Consider the following 16,385-nt stretch of genomic DNA (forward strand, 5'->3'; position numbering starts at 1 on the left):
TTGGACGTTGTTGGAAGGACACAAGTCAAGAGTGAAAGCAGTGGAAATGAGTTATTTAAGAGGAGCCTGTGGAGTCACATGGAGAGAGAGGCTGACGAATGAGGATATAAAGGAGCGTTGTGGTGTGGATGTGGATGTGATAGGAAGCGTTATGAAGAACACACTGAGGTGGTTTGGCCATGTGGAGAGGATGGAGGGTGAAAGACTGACGAAGAAAGTGTATGTGAGTGAGGTGGAGGGGGGAGGAGGGAGAGGGAGGCCGAGGATGAGATGGAGGGATGGGGTGGAGAGGTATATGAGAGAGGGGTGTGTGAGTTGGGAGCAGGGCAGTGAAATGGCGGGGGACAGGGCGACTTGGAGGCGATTTGTTTGTGGCCACCCCAAACGGGATTGAGGCGTCTGGCAATAGATAGATAGATAGATAGACTCCCCTGCTAAACTCACTTCCACCCTGTCCTACTCTCTTCACCTCATTCCAGAACATTTTCTTACAGTCCCTCCACTTTACACTTAAATTCCTTCCAAATTCCTCATCCACTTTCTTCTTACACTCTCTTGCTAATCTTTTCACCTCTCTCTTTCTTTCTACATATAACTCTCTCTTCCTCCTCTCAACTTCTTCCACGCCCCTATTTCTCATCCATTCATTGTATGCTTTCTTCTTTTGTGCCACAGCCTGTCTCACCTCTTCAGTCCACCACGCTGTTCCTTGCACCCCCCTCCGTCTTCTCTTCCTCCCACACAACAACATCACATGCTGCACATATTTCTTCTGTAAATATCCTGCACACACCTTCCACGTCCCCCATCTGCTCCAATTCATATTTGCCCAGTCGTTCCTCCACTTCTCTCTTATACTCTGCCTTTTTCTCATCCTCTTGTAACCTTTCCACTCTCCTTGCAACTACTCCTTCCTCTCGTCTTTCCCTTCTTCTATTTCTCCATCTTACTTGGATCCTAATTCTGGCCACCACCAAGTAGTGGTCAGAAAGTCCACTCCCCCAGCCTCTATAAGCTCTTGCATCCATTACACATTTTCGCATCCTTTCATCCACACACACATAATCAATCATTGCCTTCCTTTCATTCAACTCAACACCCATCCTTCTCATCCCCCTCCATCTATACCTGTGGATCATTTTATGCCTGAAGAGGGTATTGGCTAACACCAACCCCCTACCAACATAAATGTCCACTAACGCACTGTCATTCTCATCTATCTCAGCAGGCACACCCCACTCACCAACTATTCCATACACTAGATAAAGAACAGCAAACAAATGCAATTTATACTGAAGTAAATGATAATGACACGTGGTCAGAAATATCAGATATAGATAGTGAACTTCATCAAAATTTACTTCCAGTTTACTATAACTTAGACCATTGAGTATTATGGTCAGGGAAAACATATAAATTGTCTGTAAATGACGATTGAAGAAAAACACGGCAAAGATGGCTAATGTAGATAAAGCAAGTACCAGTGCAGTACCTTCTCCACAAAATCCCAGTAATACTCCACTTCCAGTGTATATTTGTCATGAAGACAATGAAATACCAAAATTCTCTGGTACGGAAAAAGATCAGATCGATATACACACAGTTATTGAACAATGGCCGGGGTATTTCAGTAGGAGACACATTACAGATGAGAAAGGAAAACTTGATGTTTTTTTCAGCTAGAATAAACCAAGAACGATGCCCAGGTGGCAATTTGCTCAGGTCAGACAAGCTGTTGGGAGCTTCAACATACAGTATGTGCAGTTTAAGACAGAATTCCTCCGGAAATTCTCTGGAGGCAAGAATTTTCTCGGTGGTATAATCCTAGAATTACACCAAATTGTAGACCTACTTAGGCAAACACACTCAGGCTCGGATCTAGGGGAAACTACAGCAGATATTTCCAACATCAAGAAGACCCTTTTATCTAGCATAAAAAACTCAGACTGGGTCACAGAGGATTGTAATATATCACCAGTGCATCTCGTTGACATCATTGGCTACATATCAGCCCTATGCCAATTTCCTGACAGGATATTAAAAATTTCAAAAACCATCCCATATGATCCAGGGATGAGTTTACTTGATTTCATTTATGAGGTGGAATTAAACTGCAGTAAAGCTGGTATGACTGACACATCACAGGCAAACAGGACAGGGATCAAAGTGCCAGAAATAGTAGCAGGGATAAATAAGTCAAGTCCTGGCAAGGACCAGAGACAATCTCGACCAATTCAGAAGCAAGCACACAGTCAGGTTAGCTCAAGGACTCGTTCCCGCACACCAGGTAACAGGGCGGTACAAAAGCCTGGCCAGAGTCCCAGTAGACATCGATCGGCACAAAGACAAGCAAATGGAAGATCACCTCATAGGTCGAACTCAAGTAACACTCTCTGTTACTATTGCGCAAAGCCTGGTCGCACAAAATCGGAGTGTTACATGAAAACAAAAGAAGATAGGCAAAAGGCAAAAGGTCTCGAGGCATTTTGCAGATATCATAGGTCCTCCGGTCATTGGACCTCAGATTGTAAAACGATAGAAATATTGGTATCCGTCTATAGATCGAGGGAAGATCGTACCTGCACAAAAGCGACGACACATAAAACACCCAAATAAACAAATAATCAACATAGGAAGTCTCTTTGGAAATGCATTTTGGTCTCTGCTTTATGTGAGGAGGAAAAGATTTCATTAATTTTTGGATTCTGGCTCACCAGTGAATTAAATAACACAAGATGAGTTAGAAAGAATTTTTAGAAATAGAAGAAAAGTGACGTTTTTGGAAAACTCAGACTTAAAATTATACACAGTGGATGGTAAAGAAATACCAGTTATTGGTATGATTAAGTTAAATATGAATTTCACAGAGACAACAAAATCATTCACTACAACCTTTTACGTGGCAGAGAAATGATCAATTAGAGGAGATATGCTGCTTGAACTAAACACAATAAGAACACAAAATATAATAGTGACGCCACATTTCAATGGAATTCATTATGACAGCGAATTCATCTCTTGGTAATACAACCAGCAATTGTAGGAAAACTAGCGTCGCAAGAACGATTACACACCAAACCAAAATGGGGGAGTCCGACGTACAACTTCTCAAAGAAAATGGGTGTGTAGACCAGATGTCACAGTCCAAACCCCACTCCTCACTCAATCACAGTGCAAACGTGACTCACCCACTTACCCAGACAGCATTAATGCTGACGATTGTAAAGAACCTAAGGAAGGCAGAAGCATCAACTCTAGGAATTATGGAGAAAGTAAATGCACTAGAAAATAACAATACACTATTCCAATACCTCTCTGTGATCATAGAACATATTGACGTAATAAAACTACAGTTAGACAATACTAGAGCTCAGGATCAGGCCTTCATGAAAGGAATTACTAATGCTGGTAACGGAAGAATCACCATTAATTTACTACCCATTAACAACCTTCGGCAAATAATTAGTCAAGGCATACATAAGCATGGCTTGAAACCTATGTTTGAGGAAAGAAATCTGATTTATATTATCCATATTTTGAAGCAACGCTCACAACAACATCAATAGTAGTTCATGTACCATTTGTAACAGATGATTTTTTCACAGTCTATCAAATATACCCTTCTCCTTCTAAGAAATATGACTCATTAGTCACCATCAACATCAAAACAGAAGTTATCATGGTCTCCAAGAAACAAGACGCCGTCACTTTCACTAGTGAAACAACAATTGAACACAAATGTCGCACATCATTACATGCATTTCACCTTTGTCCTGCGTACATCTTCACGTTTCAGTCAGCTGACACAGTCTCTTGTGAAGTGACCATCATAAAAGATCAAGACATCCCTCATTATTGCAACTTCACATTTTCTCCAGATAAACCCATCCATCATCAACACATTGGACATTCACAGTTCTTCTACTTCACTCAAAATACATCAGTTTTTGTGACTTGCCCAGACACACTTCCAGCCCATACATTAACATCAGGGGGGGGGATTCTGAAAGCTCAAAAATCCTCGCAAATCCATCATCTTTGGGCGTAAGAGCAACTTTTCACTTAAGTGGATATTCTGGAGCCCTAGAAAATGAGCGGAAACCCTATGCGGCATTGTCAATTCTCCTCTTAGAATTGCGCCATGTGAGGGGCAGCCCTAAGTACATTGTAAGCCTTAGAACTCTCCTATTTTTACAAATGTTGTAGCTCAAACATTCCCCAAATCCTTAGAATTAAATCATGCATCAGTTAATCCCTAAGTGCATACAACTGTTGCGATTTTTCGAAAAATAGTAAGTACAAGTGGCAGCAGACCGTCGTAGACGATGCCAAAATACTATATCGGAGGAAGTACTACTTCAACATAAGTGATAAAACTAGCACTGTCGGCCAATATAGCCCTTACTGCAAACAAATTACAGCCTAATGATATAATGTTCACAAAAAATTCGTTAAAAACAAGCCAGTGTAAAGAAGAAACTCATGTAAAATATGGTGATAGCCTTCATGGCACAATGTTGAAAAAATTATGAATCAGTACACTTATTTCTTCCTCTGAGAAGTTCACTGCCTTCTATACATAACATTTTGGTGGTCCTCCACTGCTTCAGTACCGTCGTGGAAATTATGACTGGCGGTGTGGAAACATCGTCTGCTATCACTATGACGTCATACTCTGGTGTACTGTCACTGTGATTGGTTACTCAGGTTTAAATAGAGAAACCTTCTGTTCCTTGATTGGCCAACATTTGTGCTGGTGCAACCTGGTGTTGGTCTTAAGACTGTCATACAACACTCTCCAGCATACCGCTTATCAAAACCTCGTATGCACATCGCAAAAGTTCTCGCAGATTTTCTCGTAACCCAGATACCTTTCAGAATCCGCTAGCTGGTTTATACATCTCACCAGATTACTGTGCAGTCCTGACACCTACACTATCCACCTTGCTCAATAAAATCCATTTTGCCATTCTCAGCCACACACACAAATACTTCCAGTCATTGCCTAAGATGAACTTAAATGTAAGTGCAAACATTAAGTTGACTACTTCATCCAAGTATGAAACCATGCAATTAATAAATCAGACAAAACAACCTTGCGAAAAGTATAGTAGGATTATGTATAAACCATATTATGTATACAGCCCAGCTCCAGCCATCTCTGTAATTTTCTCCATTATATTTACTGTATTGATTTTGGCCATGCACAGAATCCAAGCAAGGATTGCTAACCTGGAATCAGTGTTTAACCTGCTGCGTGCCAGTGCTGTTTTAAAATGGTCTGACATAATATCACGGCCAGTGCCACTGCCATTTTAAAATGGTTTAAAATAAAAAATTCACTGTGACAGCATTTTTCAAGATTCGTGGGTAAAAATTGGCAGGCATGTATGGTAACTATTCCTCAACCATTCCCCATGCTGTAAAGGCCATACACACACTCGCTCCCCCCCCCCTCACATTCGCTCTGTCTCACTCTGCCTGTGTGCGTCACCCAGTGCTGTACATAGTGAAGGCATTTTGTAAATATTTTAATGTAAATGTAAGTTGTACATATTTTCTTGTAAGTGTAAGGACTATATAGTGAGGTCAAGTTGTAAATACCTTCTTGTAAATGCCAGGACCGTACATCATGAAGTCAGGTTGTACCTATCTTCAAGTAAGTGTAAGATAATGCATTCATAGTGAGAAAGACACGTAAATTGTGATTGATGTTGAAGTAATAAGTAATCAGAAAAGTGTACTGAACATTGCTATACCTTCCCAGGATAAATACTTGAGCATACCTTACATAGAAAACGGCTTTCTCTCAGCTACATGACGAGTGTGAGAGAGCGGATATACCTGTATACGAGTATGCAGGACTCAATAAAACCCATTTCCTAGCTTTGGTGAGCATTTTCATGGTGAAATTCGTTGTTTTCACATCAAAATCTATCATTTTAGCCAATAAAAAAAAATCGAAAAATGGCTGGCACTAAGGCGACCAATAGAGCTAAAAATGGCTGGCACGCGGCGCGTTAAGAACTGTTCTGTACAGGTGAGACAAACCTGAGTAAACATTGTCAATATTGTAAATATATTTTATATAAAATAACAAAATATGGGTTACACATATTATAGGCTTACTTTAAATATACTATCATATCTCATATATATATATATATATATATATATATATATATATATATAGATAGATAAGCCTCTGTGGTACAGTGGTAGAGTGTGCGTTTCATACACGGGTGGAGCAGGGTTCGCGCCCCGCCAGGGTAATAAACTTTGGGAGTGTTCACCCTGCCACGTACTGCATTGGGGGACACTAGGGTTGCTGTGGTTGAACCAGTGTCACTTACTATAAAGTATGTTTGCACCCAGTTGGCTTGCGCGGGCCGACTACACTTGGTTCACAGACAACACACACATCTAAAGCCACTCCAATACTACAATTACACTTACAAGCACTTCTCACCCTACTTACAATCTCTACCAGACAGCCTAAGCCACTTGGTAGAGATACATTGGTTGTATCATCCCGACTTCGGTCGGGATAGGCCGATCCTGCAGTGGATACTCAAATGGCTGATGATGATGATGATATGATGATATATATATATATATATATATATATATATATATATATATATATATATATATCAAGTCCTCCTCATATATATTGTATAATTCACTACAGTAGACTTGCCATTGTATTATTTTAATATTACTATTATATTATACATGTACAATTTTATAACTACATTGTCCCAATTATGTAACTTTACAGTATTATGTATTTCATTTTATTACCTTACAAGTTTATTGTAATAGTATGCATTAATATGTTATTGCAATATTTACTGTCGATGGTGCGCCAGTTTCGCGTGACCGAGCGGTATGTAGGCATAATATAACACAATACTGTATGTAACTATATAGCTATTGGTAACAATATGTAAAACAAATAGTTATGTCTGAGGTCTCCAGGAAGAGTTACAGAACACATCCCCTTGCCTAGACGAACCAGGAATGTCATTTCACATAATGTATATCTGCAACCTTCTTGTTCCAGACCATCAAGAATCCTTAACCATACGATGTATCTCAAACTTCCTCGTAGTCCAGACCAAGAGTTTCATGACGTATCGAAACACGTGGAGTAACCAGCCCTAGTCAGGTAGTCCACGTGATAGGAAATTTACCAGACATACACATCCTCTCCATGCTGTATATAATGCCAGAGAGACTCCCTTCAGATCAGAGAGAGAGGGGAGAGAAGGGCTAGAGAGAAGGTCCGACGTGAGGGTCACGCTCTACAACACTGTAACTCACTAATATAGCTGTGCAATAAACTTTGTAACCCGAGTGCTGTAACTCTTCTCGTTGACACTACGTCTTACTGCTTTATTCTGGCTGAGCTTAACGATCCATAATCAATTGCCCTATCTCCCTACAAGTACCTAAGACCACGCAATCGAGATATAGGCTATAGGCCAAGGATGAGATGGAGAGATGGAGTGGAGAGGTATGTGAGAAAGGGGAGTGTGAGTTGGAAGCAGGGCAGTGAAATGGCGGGGGACAGGGCGACGTGGAGGCGATTTGTTACTGGCCACCCTGTATGGGATTAAGGCGTCTAGCAATAATATATATATATATATATATATATATATATATATATATATATATATATATATATACATATGTACTCCATCTCTCTCTCTCTCTCTCTCTCTCTCTCTCAATAGTCCAATCTGTGTAGCGGGGCGTCACACTAGAAATACGGAATGTAAATCTGGCAGGAAATTACTGGAGTTCAATATCCTGCCCTGGTCACCCAGCACAAGGTCGTCACGCAGGCACCATAATTAACCTGTTAGTTTGATAATGATGGTCTAGTGTGGTTAGGTGCCCCAACCATAACTGAACCATATGAGTTTAAATCCAAGGGATGGTTAGGATTTTTGCTCTCCTATTGCCACTCAACGGCCACCAACCTGTCATCCTCCCCTAAAATGTCAGAACTACAGAACCTACCTTCGGTTTCCTACGCTTCTGATAGGGCAGAAAATACGTCAGTTATAGGTAGATAGATAGTATGACTAGACCATGTTAATATTCTTAGATTAAGGACATTTTGTCATTATTCAGCTGATTATATTCACTAAACTATATTCACTTCGATGTAACCTAAAATTGCAATCCCCATCTTGAATGCTCAGTTCTGTGAAGAGACAGCCACAGGAACATAACGTTTCTTATAAAGACTTGTTACAAATAAGACACATGGCCGTAGTACTGTCTTATTTTGCCACTGAGCTATGGGCAGGTAAGTTGCAAAAGGTGTTTGTGTGTTGCTGTTGCTCAACCCTGTTCCATCTGATGAAGTAGGCCCCTCGACCTCAGATAAACAACTTTCCCTATGCGGTTATCCCATAGAGTACATGTATTCTGCTTTCAAGAGACCCCACAGACTGGTGATGTTGTGTCGGTGCTTAGTATGTGTTGTGCAGTGCATCATTGTGTGTATTATGTTGTGAGGGCTTGTTCTAAAAGCTAGACACGTGATTATCTGTGGTTCCACCCAACCCAGATCTAAGCTGGTACCTGAAGAAGGCTGGGTGATGTTCTGATCTAAGCCTAGCAAGTTGTGTAAGGATACCTCTGATGAGTTCATGACATTGGAGGGGTCTTGTAATATAGTGTTCTGATCGAGGTGTTGTTTACCCTGCAGGTGAAGTGAGTATGTAGGCGTTTCTTCATTGCCAGTGTTGGAATCTTTGGAGTCTGGATATTGCTATACAAGGTTTGATAATGTTTATGTGGTGATAATTTAGACCTAGGTGTGTAGCATGTTTCAAGTATTGACAGGGGTTTTGTGTACTGGCACAGACTGTGTGTCAATCTGTGTGTCTCTCATATCAAGGTAACCTAGTCTCTAACAGGGAGGACTTTTTTAAGAGTGTGAGCTGCGAAAGTGGTTTTTATACAACGCAGGGCATTGTCCCGTATGGGTAGGAAGGTATTGCTCTGGATATTAGACAAGACTGAAACCTATGCCAGGGAGGCATAAGACATCACTGATCTAATGTTTTATTTGTAGAGTAAGGAGAGTGTTTCCTTTTGTTGCCCAGAGTATGGCCCTCCAGTTGCCTTCAGTGCACTGAATCTCTGAGTGGACCGCCTCTTGATGTCTTTTAAATGGTCCTTGAAGGTGAGTCCAGGGTCTTTTGTCACTTAAAGTACTGTATCTTAGTGGAGGGTGTGTGTGGCACATGTACATTGATAAGTGTGATGTGACTGGCGTACCTGTGTTCATGTTTACTGCTGGTGAGGAGTGTTGTGATGGATATGACTGGGGCAATCGTCAGCCTGTTTTCCCTGACTCAACTCTGCAGTGTGTTGATGTAATCCAGTTGCAGTGTGAAGGCTCTGTCTCCAATGAGGTATACGGTTGTTATGGTGATGTGTCTGTGAGTGAACAGTGCAATTAAAACAGTTTTCATGTGATCTGAATTACTTTTGATGGAATAGTTGAGGAGTTTCGAAGCGATTGACCAATTGTTTTAAAGAGCAATAGGTCAAAGATCAAGGTCTCATGGTAAGGTCATCTTATGTCTATTTTAGACCAACTGTGAGGAAGGATGCAGAGTAAAGCAAAGACTTGGGGATTCGAGTGTGAGAAATATCAGGCAAAGTTAAGGGTAACAGGAAAAAGTGAAAGATCAAGACCACAGGAAAAGGTCAACTTCCTTAGTTTTTATCCAATTTGAACCAATCGTTGTGGAAATGTTGAGAGTCAGGCACGAATGATGCATTTCGATTCTGAGAGCAATCCATCAAAATTTAAGGGGCAGCATTTTTTTAGGTCTTTGTGTGGTTGATAGATATTTATGCATGTGTATTAACTTTTGTTTATCTTATCACTTGTTTTTAAGATTTGTATTCGTATTATTTATTATTTGTGTCTGCTACTACTACTACTACTACTTTTTTATCACCTCCATCCATTGGGGAATTATATTGTGAAGATCAAAACCAACCTTGCTAATACAGTTCACCATTTGGAGTTCTAATGTGAAGGTTAACACTAACCCTCATATTACAATCTGTTGGCCCCAAGCACGCCAACGGCTGTGGTTACCAACCATCTACTATTACTATTATTATTTTATTTTATATTTATTAATATTACAGTGTAAATAAAGACATTAAACTTTTGGGGTCGCTGGTCTATGCGACTCTCGACCACTGTAGCTTCGTAATCCATACCCGCCAGAGAGACAGGCCTGAGGGCTGATGATCTTGTGCCCCTGAGACATAGCAGAGCAGACCTCACGAGGGAGAATGAGAGTCGACATCTCATCCAGGCCATAACAGAACTCTGCGGTTGACTTTACTTCTCAGAAAGAACCTCTGCCTGTCTCGAGTAGAATCTCATCGCCTCTGGACCCATTCCACCTGATGCTGTGAACACAAGGGGAGTGAATCGACCGTGGTCCACATGTTGGATCCTTTCTTGATAATTTCTATTTTTTTCTTGTTCATTCCTTTTGTGTGCAGCTTCGAGAGACAGGTCACGATGACATGCTGCCATGGGATCGAATATCCTGATGTCGTAGAACGCCCTCTGCCCATGTGTCCAGAAACCTCGAGCACTGATATCCACTCTTGCATCATTTGATGTGTTTGCTGTTCTGTGGGTGAAGTGCTCGCCGTCCAGGGGTAGCAGAGCTGGTTCAATCATGACATCATGGCATATTTTCTACAGCATTTTGGCAGTGAGGTCGCGTGCTTCAACGTGTCGGATGCAAACAAAGCCTCCCTTCTTGCATACCATTGCATAGTTTGCATCAAAGGCAGTGCCACAGGCACAGTGTTGAGATGGGTTCTCTATTGGCCACCCATATATCAAGGCTATGGCGTCAATAAATTCTTGTTTGTTGAAGTGGAAGCCTTTTGCCTTGAGAGGCAGGGTTGTGAGCCAGTTCGATGCCCCAACCTACTGTTCAATTTCAACTCTTCTACACTGGTCTGGTGTTAGATGTTCGATTATGTGCTGCAGCTGGTCTTTTTCTCTTGCTTCACGCTCCTTGCTTATCTGTGTCTTTATGTCTTTCTACCTTTGGTGGTCAATTTCACTAGTCTCAACCTGGGCACAGATCTTCTGTGACAAGGATTCGGTGAGTCTGAGTGAATTTCTGTGTTCGTAGCTTGCCACGGCTACTGGATTTATAATGCCAAGGCCTCCCATCCTGGGTGGTAATGCTAGAAGGTCCCTCTTTTCTGGTGTGGGGATGTGGCCATTGGTTAGAGATGGGAGGAATGAATCCCTGATTGCATCCTCTAGTGGTTGTTGCAGCAACTCGATGTCTGGTATGGTCCTCATCACGAAGGTCCACTTGTGCTTTACACCATAGGTAAATGCACTGTGTGCTGTATGGGGTTCTGTTTTTGCGTGGCTGGATAGTGTATGAATTTCTTCTACCCATGTCTTTACCTTGTCACTCACATATTTGTCTTTGAATTCCTTAGTTCCAATCACAGCCCCTAGATGCCTCTGACCTTCCTTAGTCACTATCACGTTTGTGCCTCTAAATGCTTCCTGTGCATCTTGATAGTAAGCTGGTTTCACGATCAAGATGGACTTACTTGCATTAGGGTAGTAACCTATTTCAGGGCCATGAAATGTTACAAGGTCCCACCATTGCCTCACATCCTCAACCTTGCCAGCACCCGTGATATCATCTGCATAGGTTACCTGTTTTACATTGGTGGCCTCGTATTTGATCTGTTGTTGCAGCACTGTCATCGCAAGGCGTACATAGCCATGGCAACGGGGTCCCCCTGGGTAGTTCCTTCTGCGGACTGGATTACACTGACATCGTGAGCAGCTGTCTTACCCACAATGTAGAGGTCTGCTGGTTCTTTATAGGTGTTTTCCACATACTGGGCAAATGCTGGGCATTTAACCTTGATATTGTGCAGCATTGCATTCCGGCTGATTGAATTAAATGCATTTGAGGCATCAGCTAATAATACTGCCTGACAGTCCTCTTCCCCAGATATTTTCCTCATGGAGTGAACTGCTGCCTCACCTCCTGCATGTTGGCCTGCACACACTTGAAGGTTGCCAACTGCCTGCTTCACATCACCTTCACCACCTCCGTGATGCATTTTCCTATAATCCGTCTTAAGACTTCACCCACCCCGATGGGCCTGTATCCAGGATTCTTATCAAGGGGGATTAGTCTGCAAGCCGTCAGTGCTTCTATGTTACCGCACTTACTTGAAGCCAGCTTCCTCGCCAGTGAGGCAATGGTGTTACATAGGTCTGTTGCTGCCTCCTCAAACTTGATGTTACTGAGGATTACTAGCCAAGATTTTGCATCCAGGCCTGACGGTCCTGCCCCTCCCTGTGTGTGCATTGCCTTCCGCCACACCGTATCTCCAGTTATCCTGTCATATATGATGGGATTGGGAGGAGTGTAGTTGCAATCAAGCTTTGACTGGGCACTTGCTTGTCGTGCAGTCGGGTGTTTTTCTTTTAGTTGTTGCATTGTTTCATCTGTCAGGTCAAGTACTCTGTTTGATGATTCAGCTGAAAGGGATCTTGTTCCCATCGAGACCTTCCCCTGTCTCATCTTGCTGCCAAAAATCCTTGTCACATCGTTGGTATTCTTATTTCTTCTGCCTCGGTTGTTTATTCTTATCTGCAAGGCCCTTGCTTCCTCAAGTAGGTTGTCGATTTCACCTCTTTTCCATGTTTCAACCCGCCTTTGGATGGCCTTAATATTTCCTGCAATGCTAGCTCTTGGGCGGGTCTTTTTGAGGAAGAGATGTGGTATTAGTGCAAGGACCTTAAGAGAGAATGAGGCAATGGGTGAGTTATTGTTGTAGTTGGCTATAAGGCGAGTGATTTCCTTGATCATGTCAGTTGTAGCATTGCATCTGGGAGGTTCAAAAAGGTTACTTGAGGACCATCCAACTATTTCATTATATGTGGTGTTCACCCAGGTTACTGCATTTTCTCGGGATTTGTCCATCCAGTATGTGGAACGACCTTCTCGCACAGACCTGTGAGGCTGTTCTGCTTCCTCGTTGTTTGTGTCACTACCGTTCTGATGACGTATGATACCTGGATGATTCCCTCTTTCATGCACTCCTCTAAGGTGGTCTTCATCCTGAGTTTCATTTCTATTATAAACTTCATGATGTTCCTCACCCCCAACTTCACTACTATTCACTTCCCCATGATAATTTAACCCACCCAGCGCTTCCACATCTCTCGTATCTTGGCGTCCATCCCTATCCCTCGCTTCACCACGGGGTCTTTCACCACCACGCATGTCCGTGTGATCGTGCATATTGTCAGTGACCGCCCCACCAATTTCCATGTCACCAATCTGTCGCCTACCATGTTGGAAGCGGTTAAGTGCCGCTTCTGGTGGGTTGTGATTCCCTAACACATTCATACAGAAAGGTCCCATCCTACAGTATGTACACGGTGACCTGTTTGTTGCAAATGAACACCTGATACACTACTGGAGCACTGACAACAATACTGTGGCATGGCCATGGTGTTAAAGTTTTTATACTGTGGTACAGTATTAATAATAATAATTATGGCTACTTTTTGTAGTAATTTTAAATTAAAATTAAATATAATGTTACTAGAACTACTGTTTTACTATACGAATTTTAATTTTAGATTTGATATAATGAAGAATGTGCTTGTTTTACTTCTATTTTTGTAGATGATATGATTAAGTTATGAAGCAGTTTGCTCTTTTTTCTCTAGTTTTGCATATCAGTTAATATCTAATTGTTCTGTCTTATACTAAAACAACGCTTCTTTGTTTAAGGGTTAAGTAGGTGGCCAATGGGTGTGGTGCAATACTGTGGAGCCTTGTTTATTTGTAATGGGTCTTCAGGCGTTTCGGTGTAGGGGTGAGGGCAGTGTGTGTGTGTGTGTGTGTGTGTGTGTGTGTGTGTGTGTGTAGTTTAGTGATATTGGGTCTTCGGACGCTATGGTATAGGGGTGAGTGTGGTGTGGTGTGTGGTGTTTGGACAGTGTGTGTGCGTGTGTGTGTGTTGGTGTTGTGACATGTGATGTGTGATGTGTGGTTGTGGTGTGTTGTGGGGGTAAGATAGAGACACCTTGGTTTACTAAGGCACATTGGCATTAACAAGGTTTGTTTAGTATTTCTTTTGAATACAAGAGAGAATTTTGAGAAGGGTGAGTAAGTAGTTCTAGTTTGTAATTTTATGGAGTTTACATTAGTCCTATTATATAGATATTATATTAAAAATACCCTTATTACTATTGTATTTAATAGTAATAGTGTATTTAAAACTAGGGTACTATGCTTAAATTTGTTATTTAAGTGAAGTTATATTTACCAATTTTATATATTAAAATTAAAGTTTTAATTATTACTGTGGTATTTATTATTATATTATTGACTTATTTACTGTGATTGGTTATATATTTATATGATGAGATTCTATATATAATATGTTTTATAGTTATTTAAGAACAGTCATTGTGTGTGTGTATTGTTACATAGCCTATGATTTCATCATCTTTTGTGTAATTTTAACGCACAGTATGCTGCATGTTTGATCACGAGCGTGTTCTGCCTCAGTCCCCCCCTTCTACCGTTATAGTAGAGTAAGTCTTTCTCTCTGTTATTCAGAGCGGGATTGTCAACTCTTTGTCCCCATGGCTTCATTTGCGCGTCCTTCTTACAAGTTGTATCAAGCTCTCCTGGCCCCTATATAATGAGCTCAGTCTCTGCATCATTGCCACTTAGATCTGCTCCTCATTTTGTTCACATCTCTGTCCTCCCCTGTACAGATATTATTATTGTGAGTGCTCAAGAAATCTCCAAACATCTAGCAGCTGTGTGTAATTTGAGTATAACTGTTGTATTTTTTTTCTTGTGCTGTGTAGCATAGGGTTAGTTCTTAGGCCTAGTGAGGTCTTTGTGATTGACGCTCGGTTTTATGTCAGTCATTTTTGATAATAGTTTGTATCTGTAATAATTTATCTTGCATTAACTGAGCATTACCAGGTGTATTTTCATTTTATCAGGGCTGACTTAGATGAATTTACTCTTGCTAATTCCGTGTTAATAGAGGCTATTGCAGTTAACCATATATTTAACCTGTTTATTTGCCATTACATTATCCTTATGAGTTCTGAATGTTTTGTTGTTAGTTTGTGCATTAAACTTTAACTTGTAATTTTACCTAACTCTTTTGTTTTGAACCTGGAACTTTACGGGACAGTAGTGATTTTTAGCATTCTCACTTAAAGTGTACATTATCTTTCTCTGTTCCGTAACATAAATTTGGCGACCTCATCAGGATATTCAGGATATTATCATAAGGATATTGCTTGATATTTTGTGACTGTTACTTATTAATTATATCTACTATTACTACACTTGATGAAGCCAAAGATTTTTTTGTCAAATGTGCAAACAGTGTGTGATATAGAAAACAGAACAAAAAATGAACTTAAGATTGTTGCTCAACAATTGGGATTTGTTGTTCGCTCTCATCAGTCTAAAGATCAAATTGTTGCCATGATTAATGAAAGCTTGTTTAATGTAACTCCTCCAAATGAGCAAACGTAGATTGAATTAGCTAAGTTACAGCTAGCCCAGCAGGAGGCCCGTGCTAAGGAGGCTGAGTTTCACGCACAAGTTGAACTTGCTAGGATTCAGGCAGACCATGAGTATCGCATGAAACAATGTGGAACTGGATCATCTACCTCTGATGATTTTGATGTGGCTAAAAATGTTAAACTTGTCCCTCCTTTTAATGAATCTGATTTAACAAAATATTTTCAGTTGTTTGAGAGGGTAGCTACAGGTTTTAATTGGCCCAAAAAGTATTGGCCAGTACTCCTTCAAACTGTTCTCACCGGTAAAGCTCAAGTAACTTATGCATCTTTGCCTCAGGATCAATCTGATAATTATGATGTAGTTAAGAGCTTGATTCTTAAGGCCTATGAGCTTGTTCCTGAAGCCTATAGAGTAAAATTTAGGACAACTTACAAGCAAGATAAGCAATCCCATGTTGAGTATGCAAAAATCAAAGAAGATCTGTTAGAGCAGTGGTTAAATTCTAAGAATGTGGATTCTGATTTTGACAAATTTAAGCAGATGATTTTGCTGGAGGACTTCAAAAGGTGTATTTATAAAGATGTATGCCTATATCTTGATGAGAAAAGAATAGATAATTTGTCTGATGCTGCAGTTTTAGCTGATGAGTATGTTCTCACTCACAAGAGATATTCTAGACGAAAAGGGAAAGCTGAGAGTAAGTACGTTGCCTCTACTCAGAGTACAGGTAACAGGAAAGAGAATAAGGATGATGTTTCT

Source organism: Coenobita brevimanus, chromosome 103 (assembly GCF_032717465.1).
Source record: "Coenobita brevimanus isolate Jiangsu-jjx chromosome 103, ASM3271746v2, whole genome shotgun sequence".
Classification (NCBI taxonomy): Eukaryota; Metazoa; Arthropoda; class Malacostraca; order Decapoda; family Coenobitidae; genus Coenobita; species Coenobita brevimanus.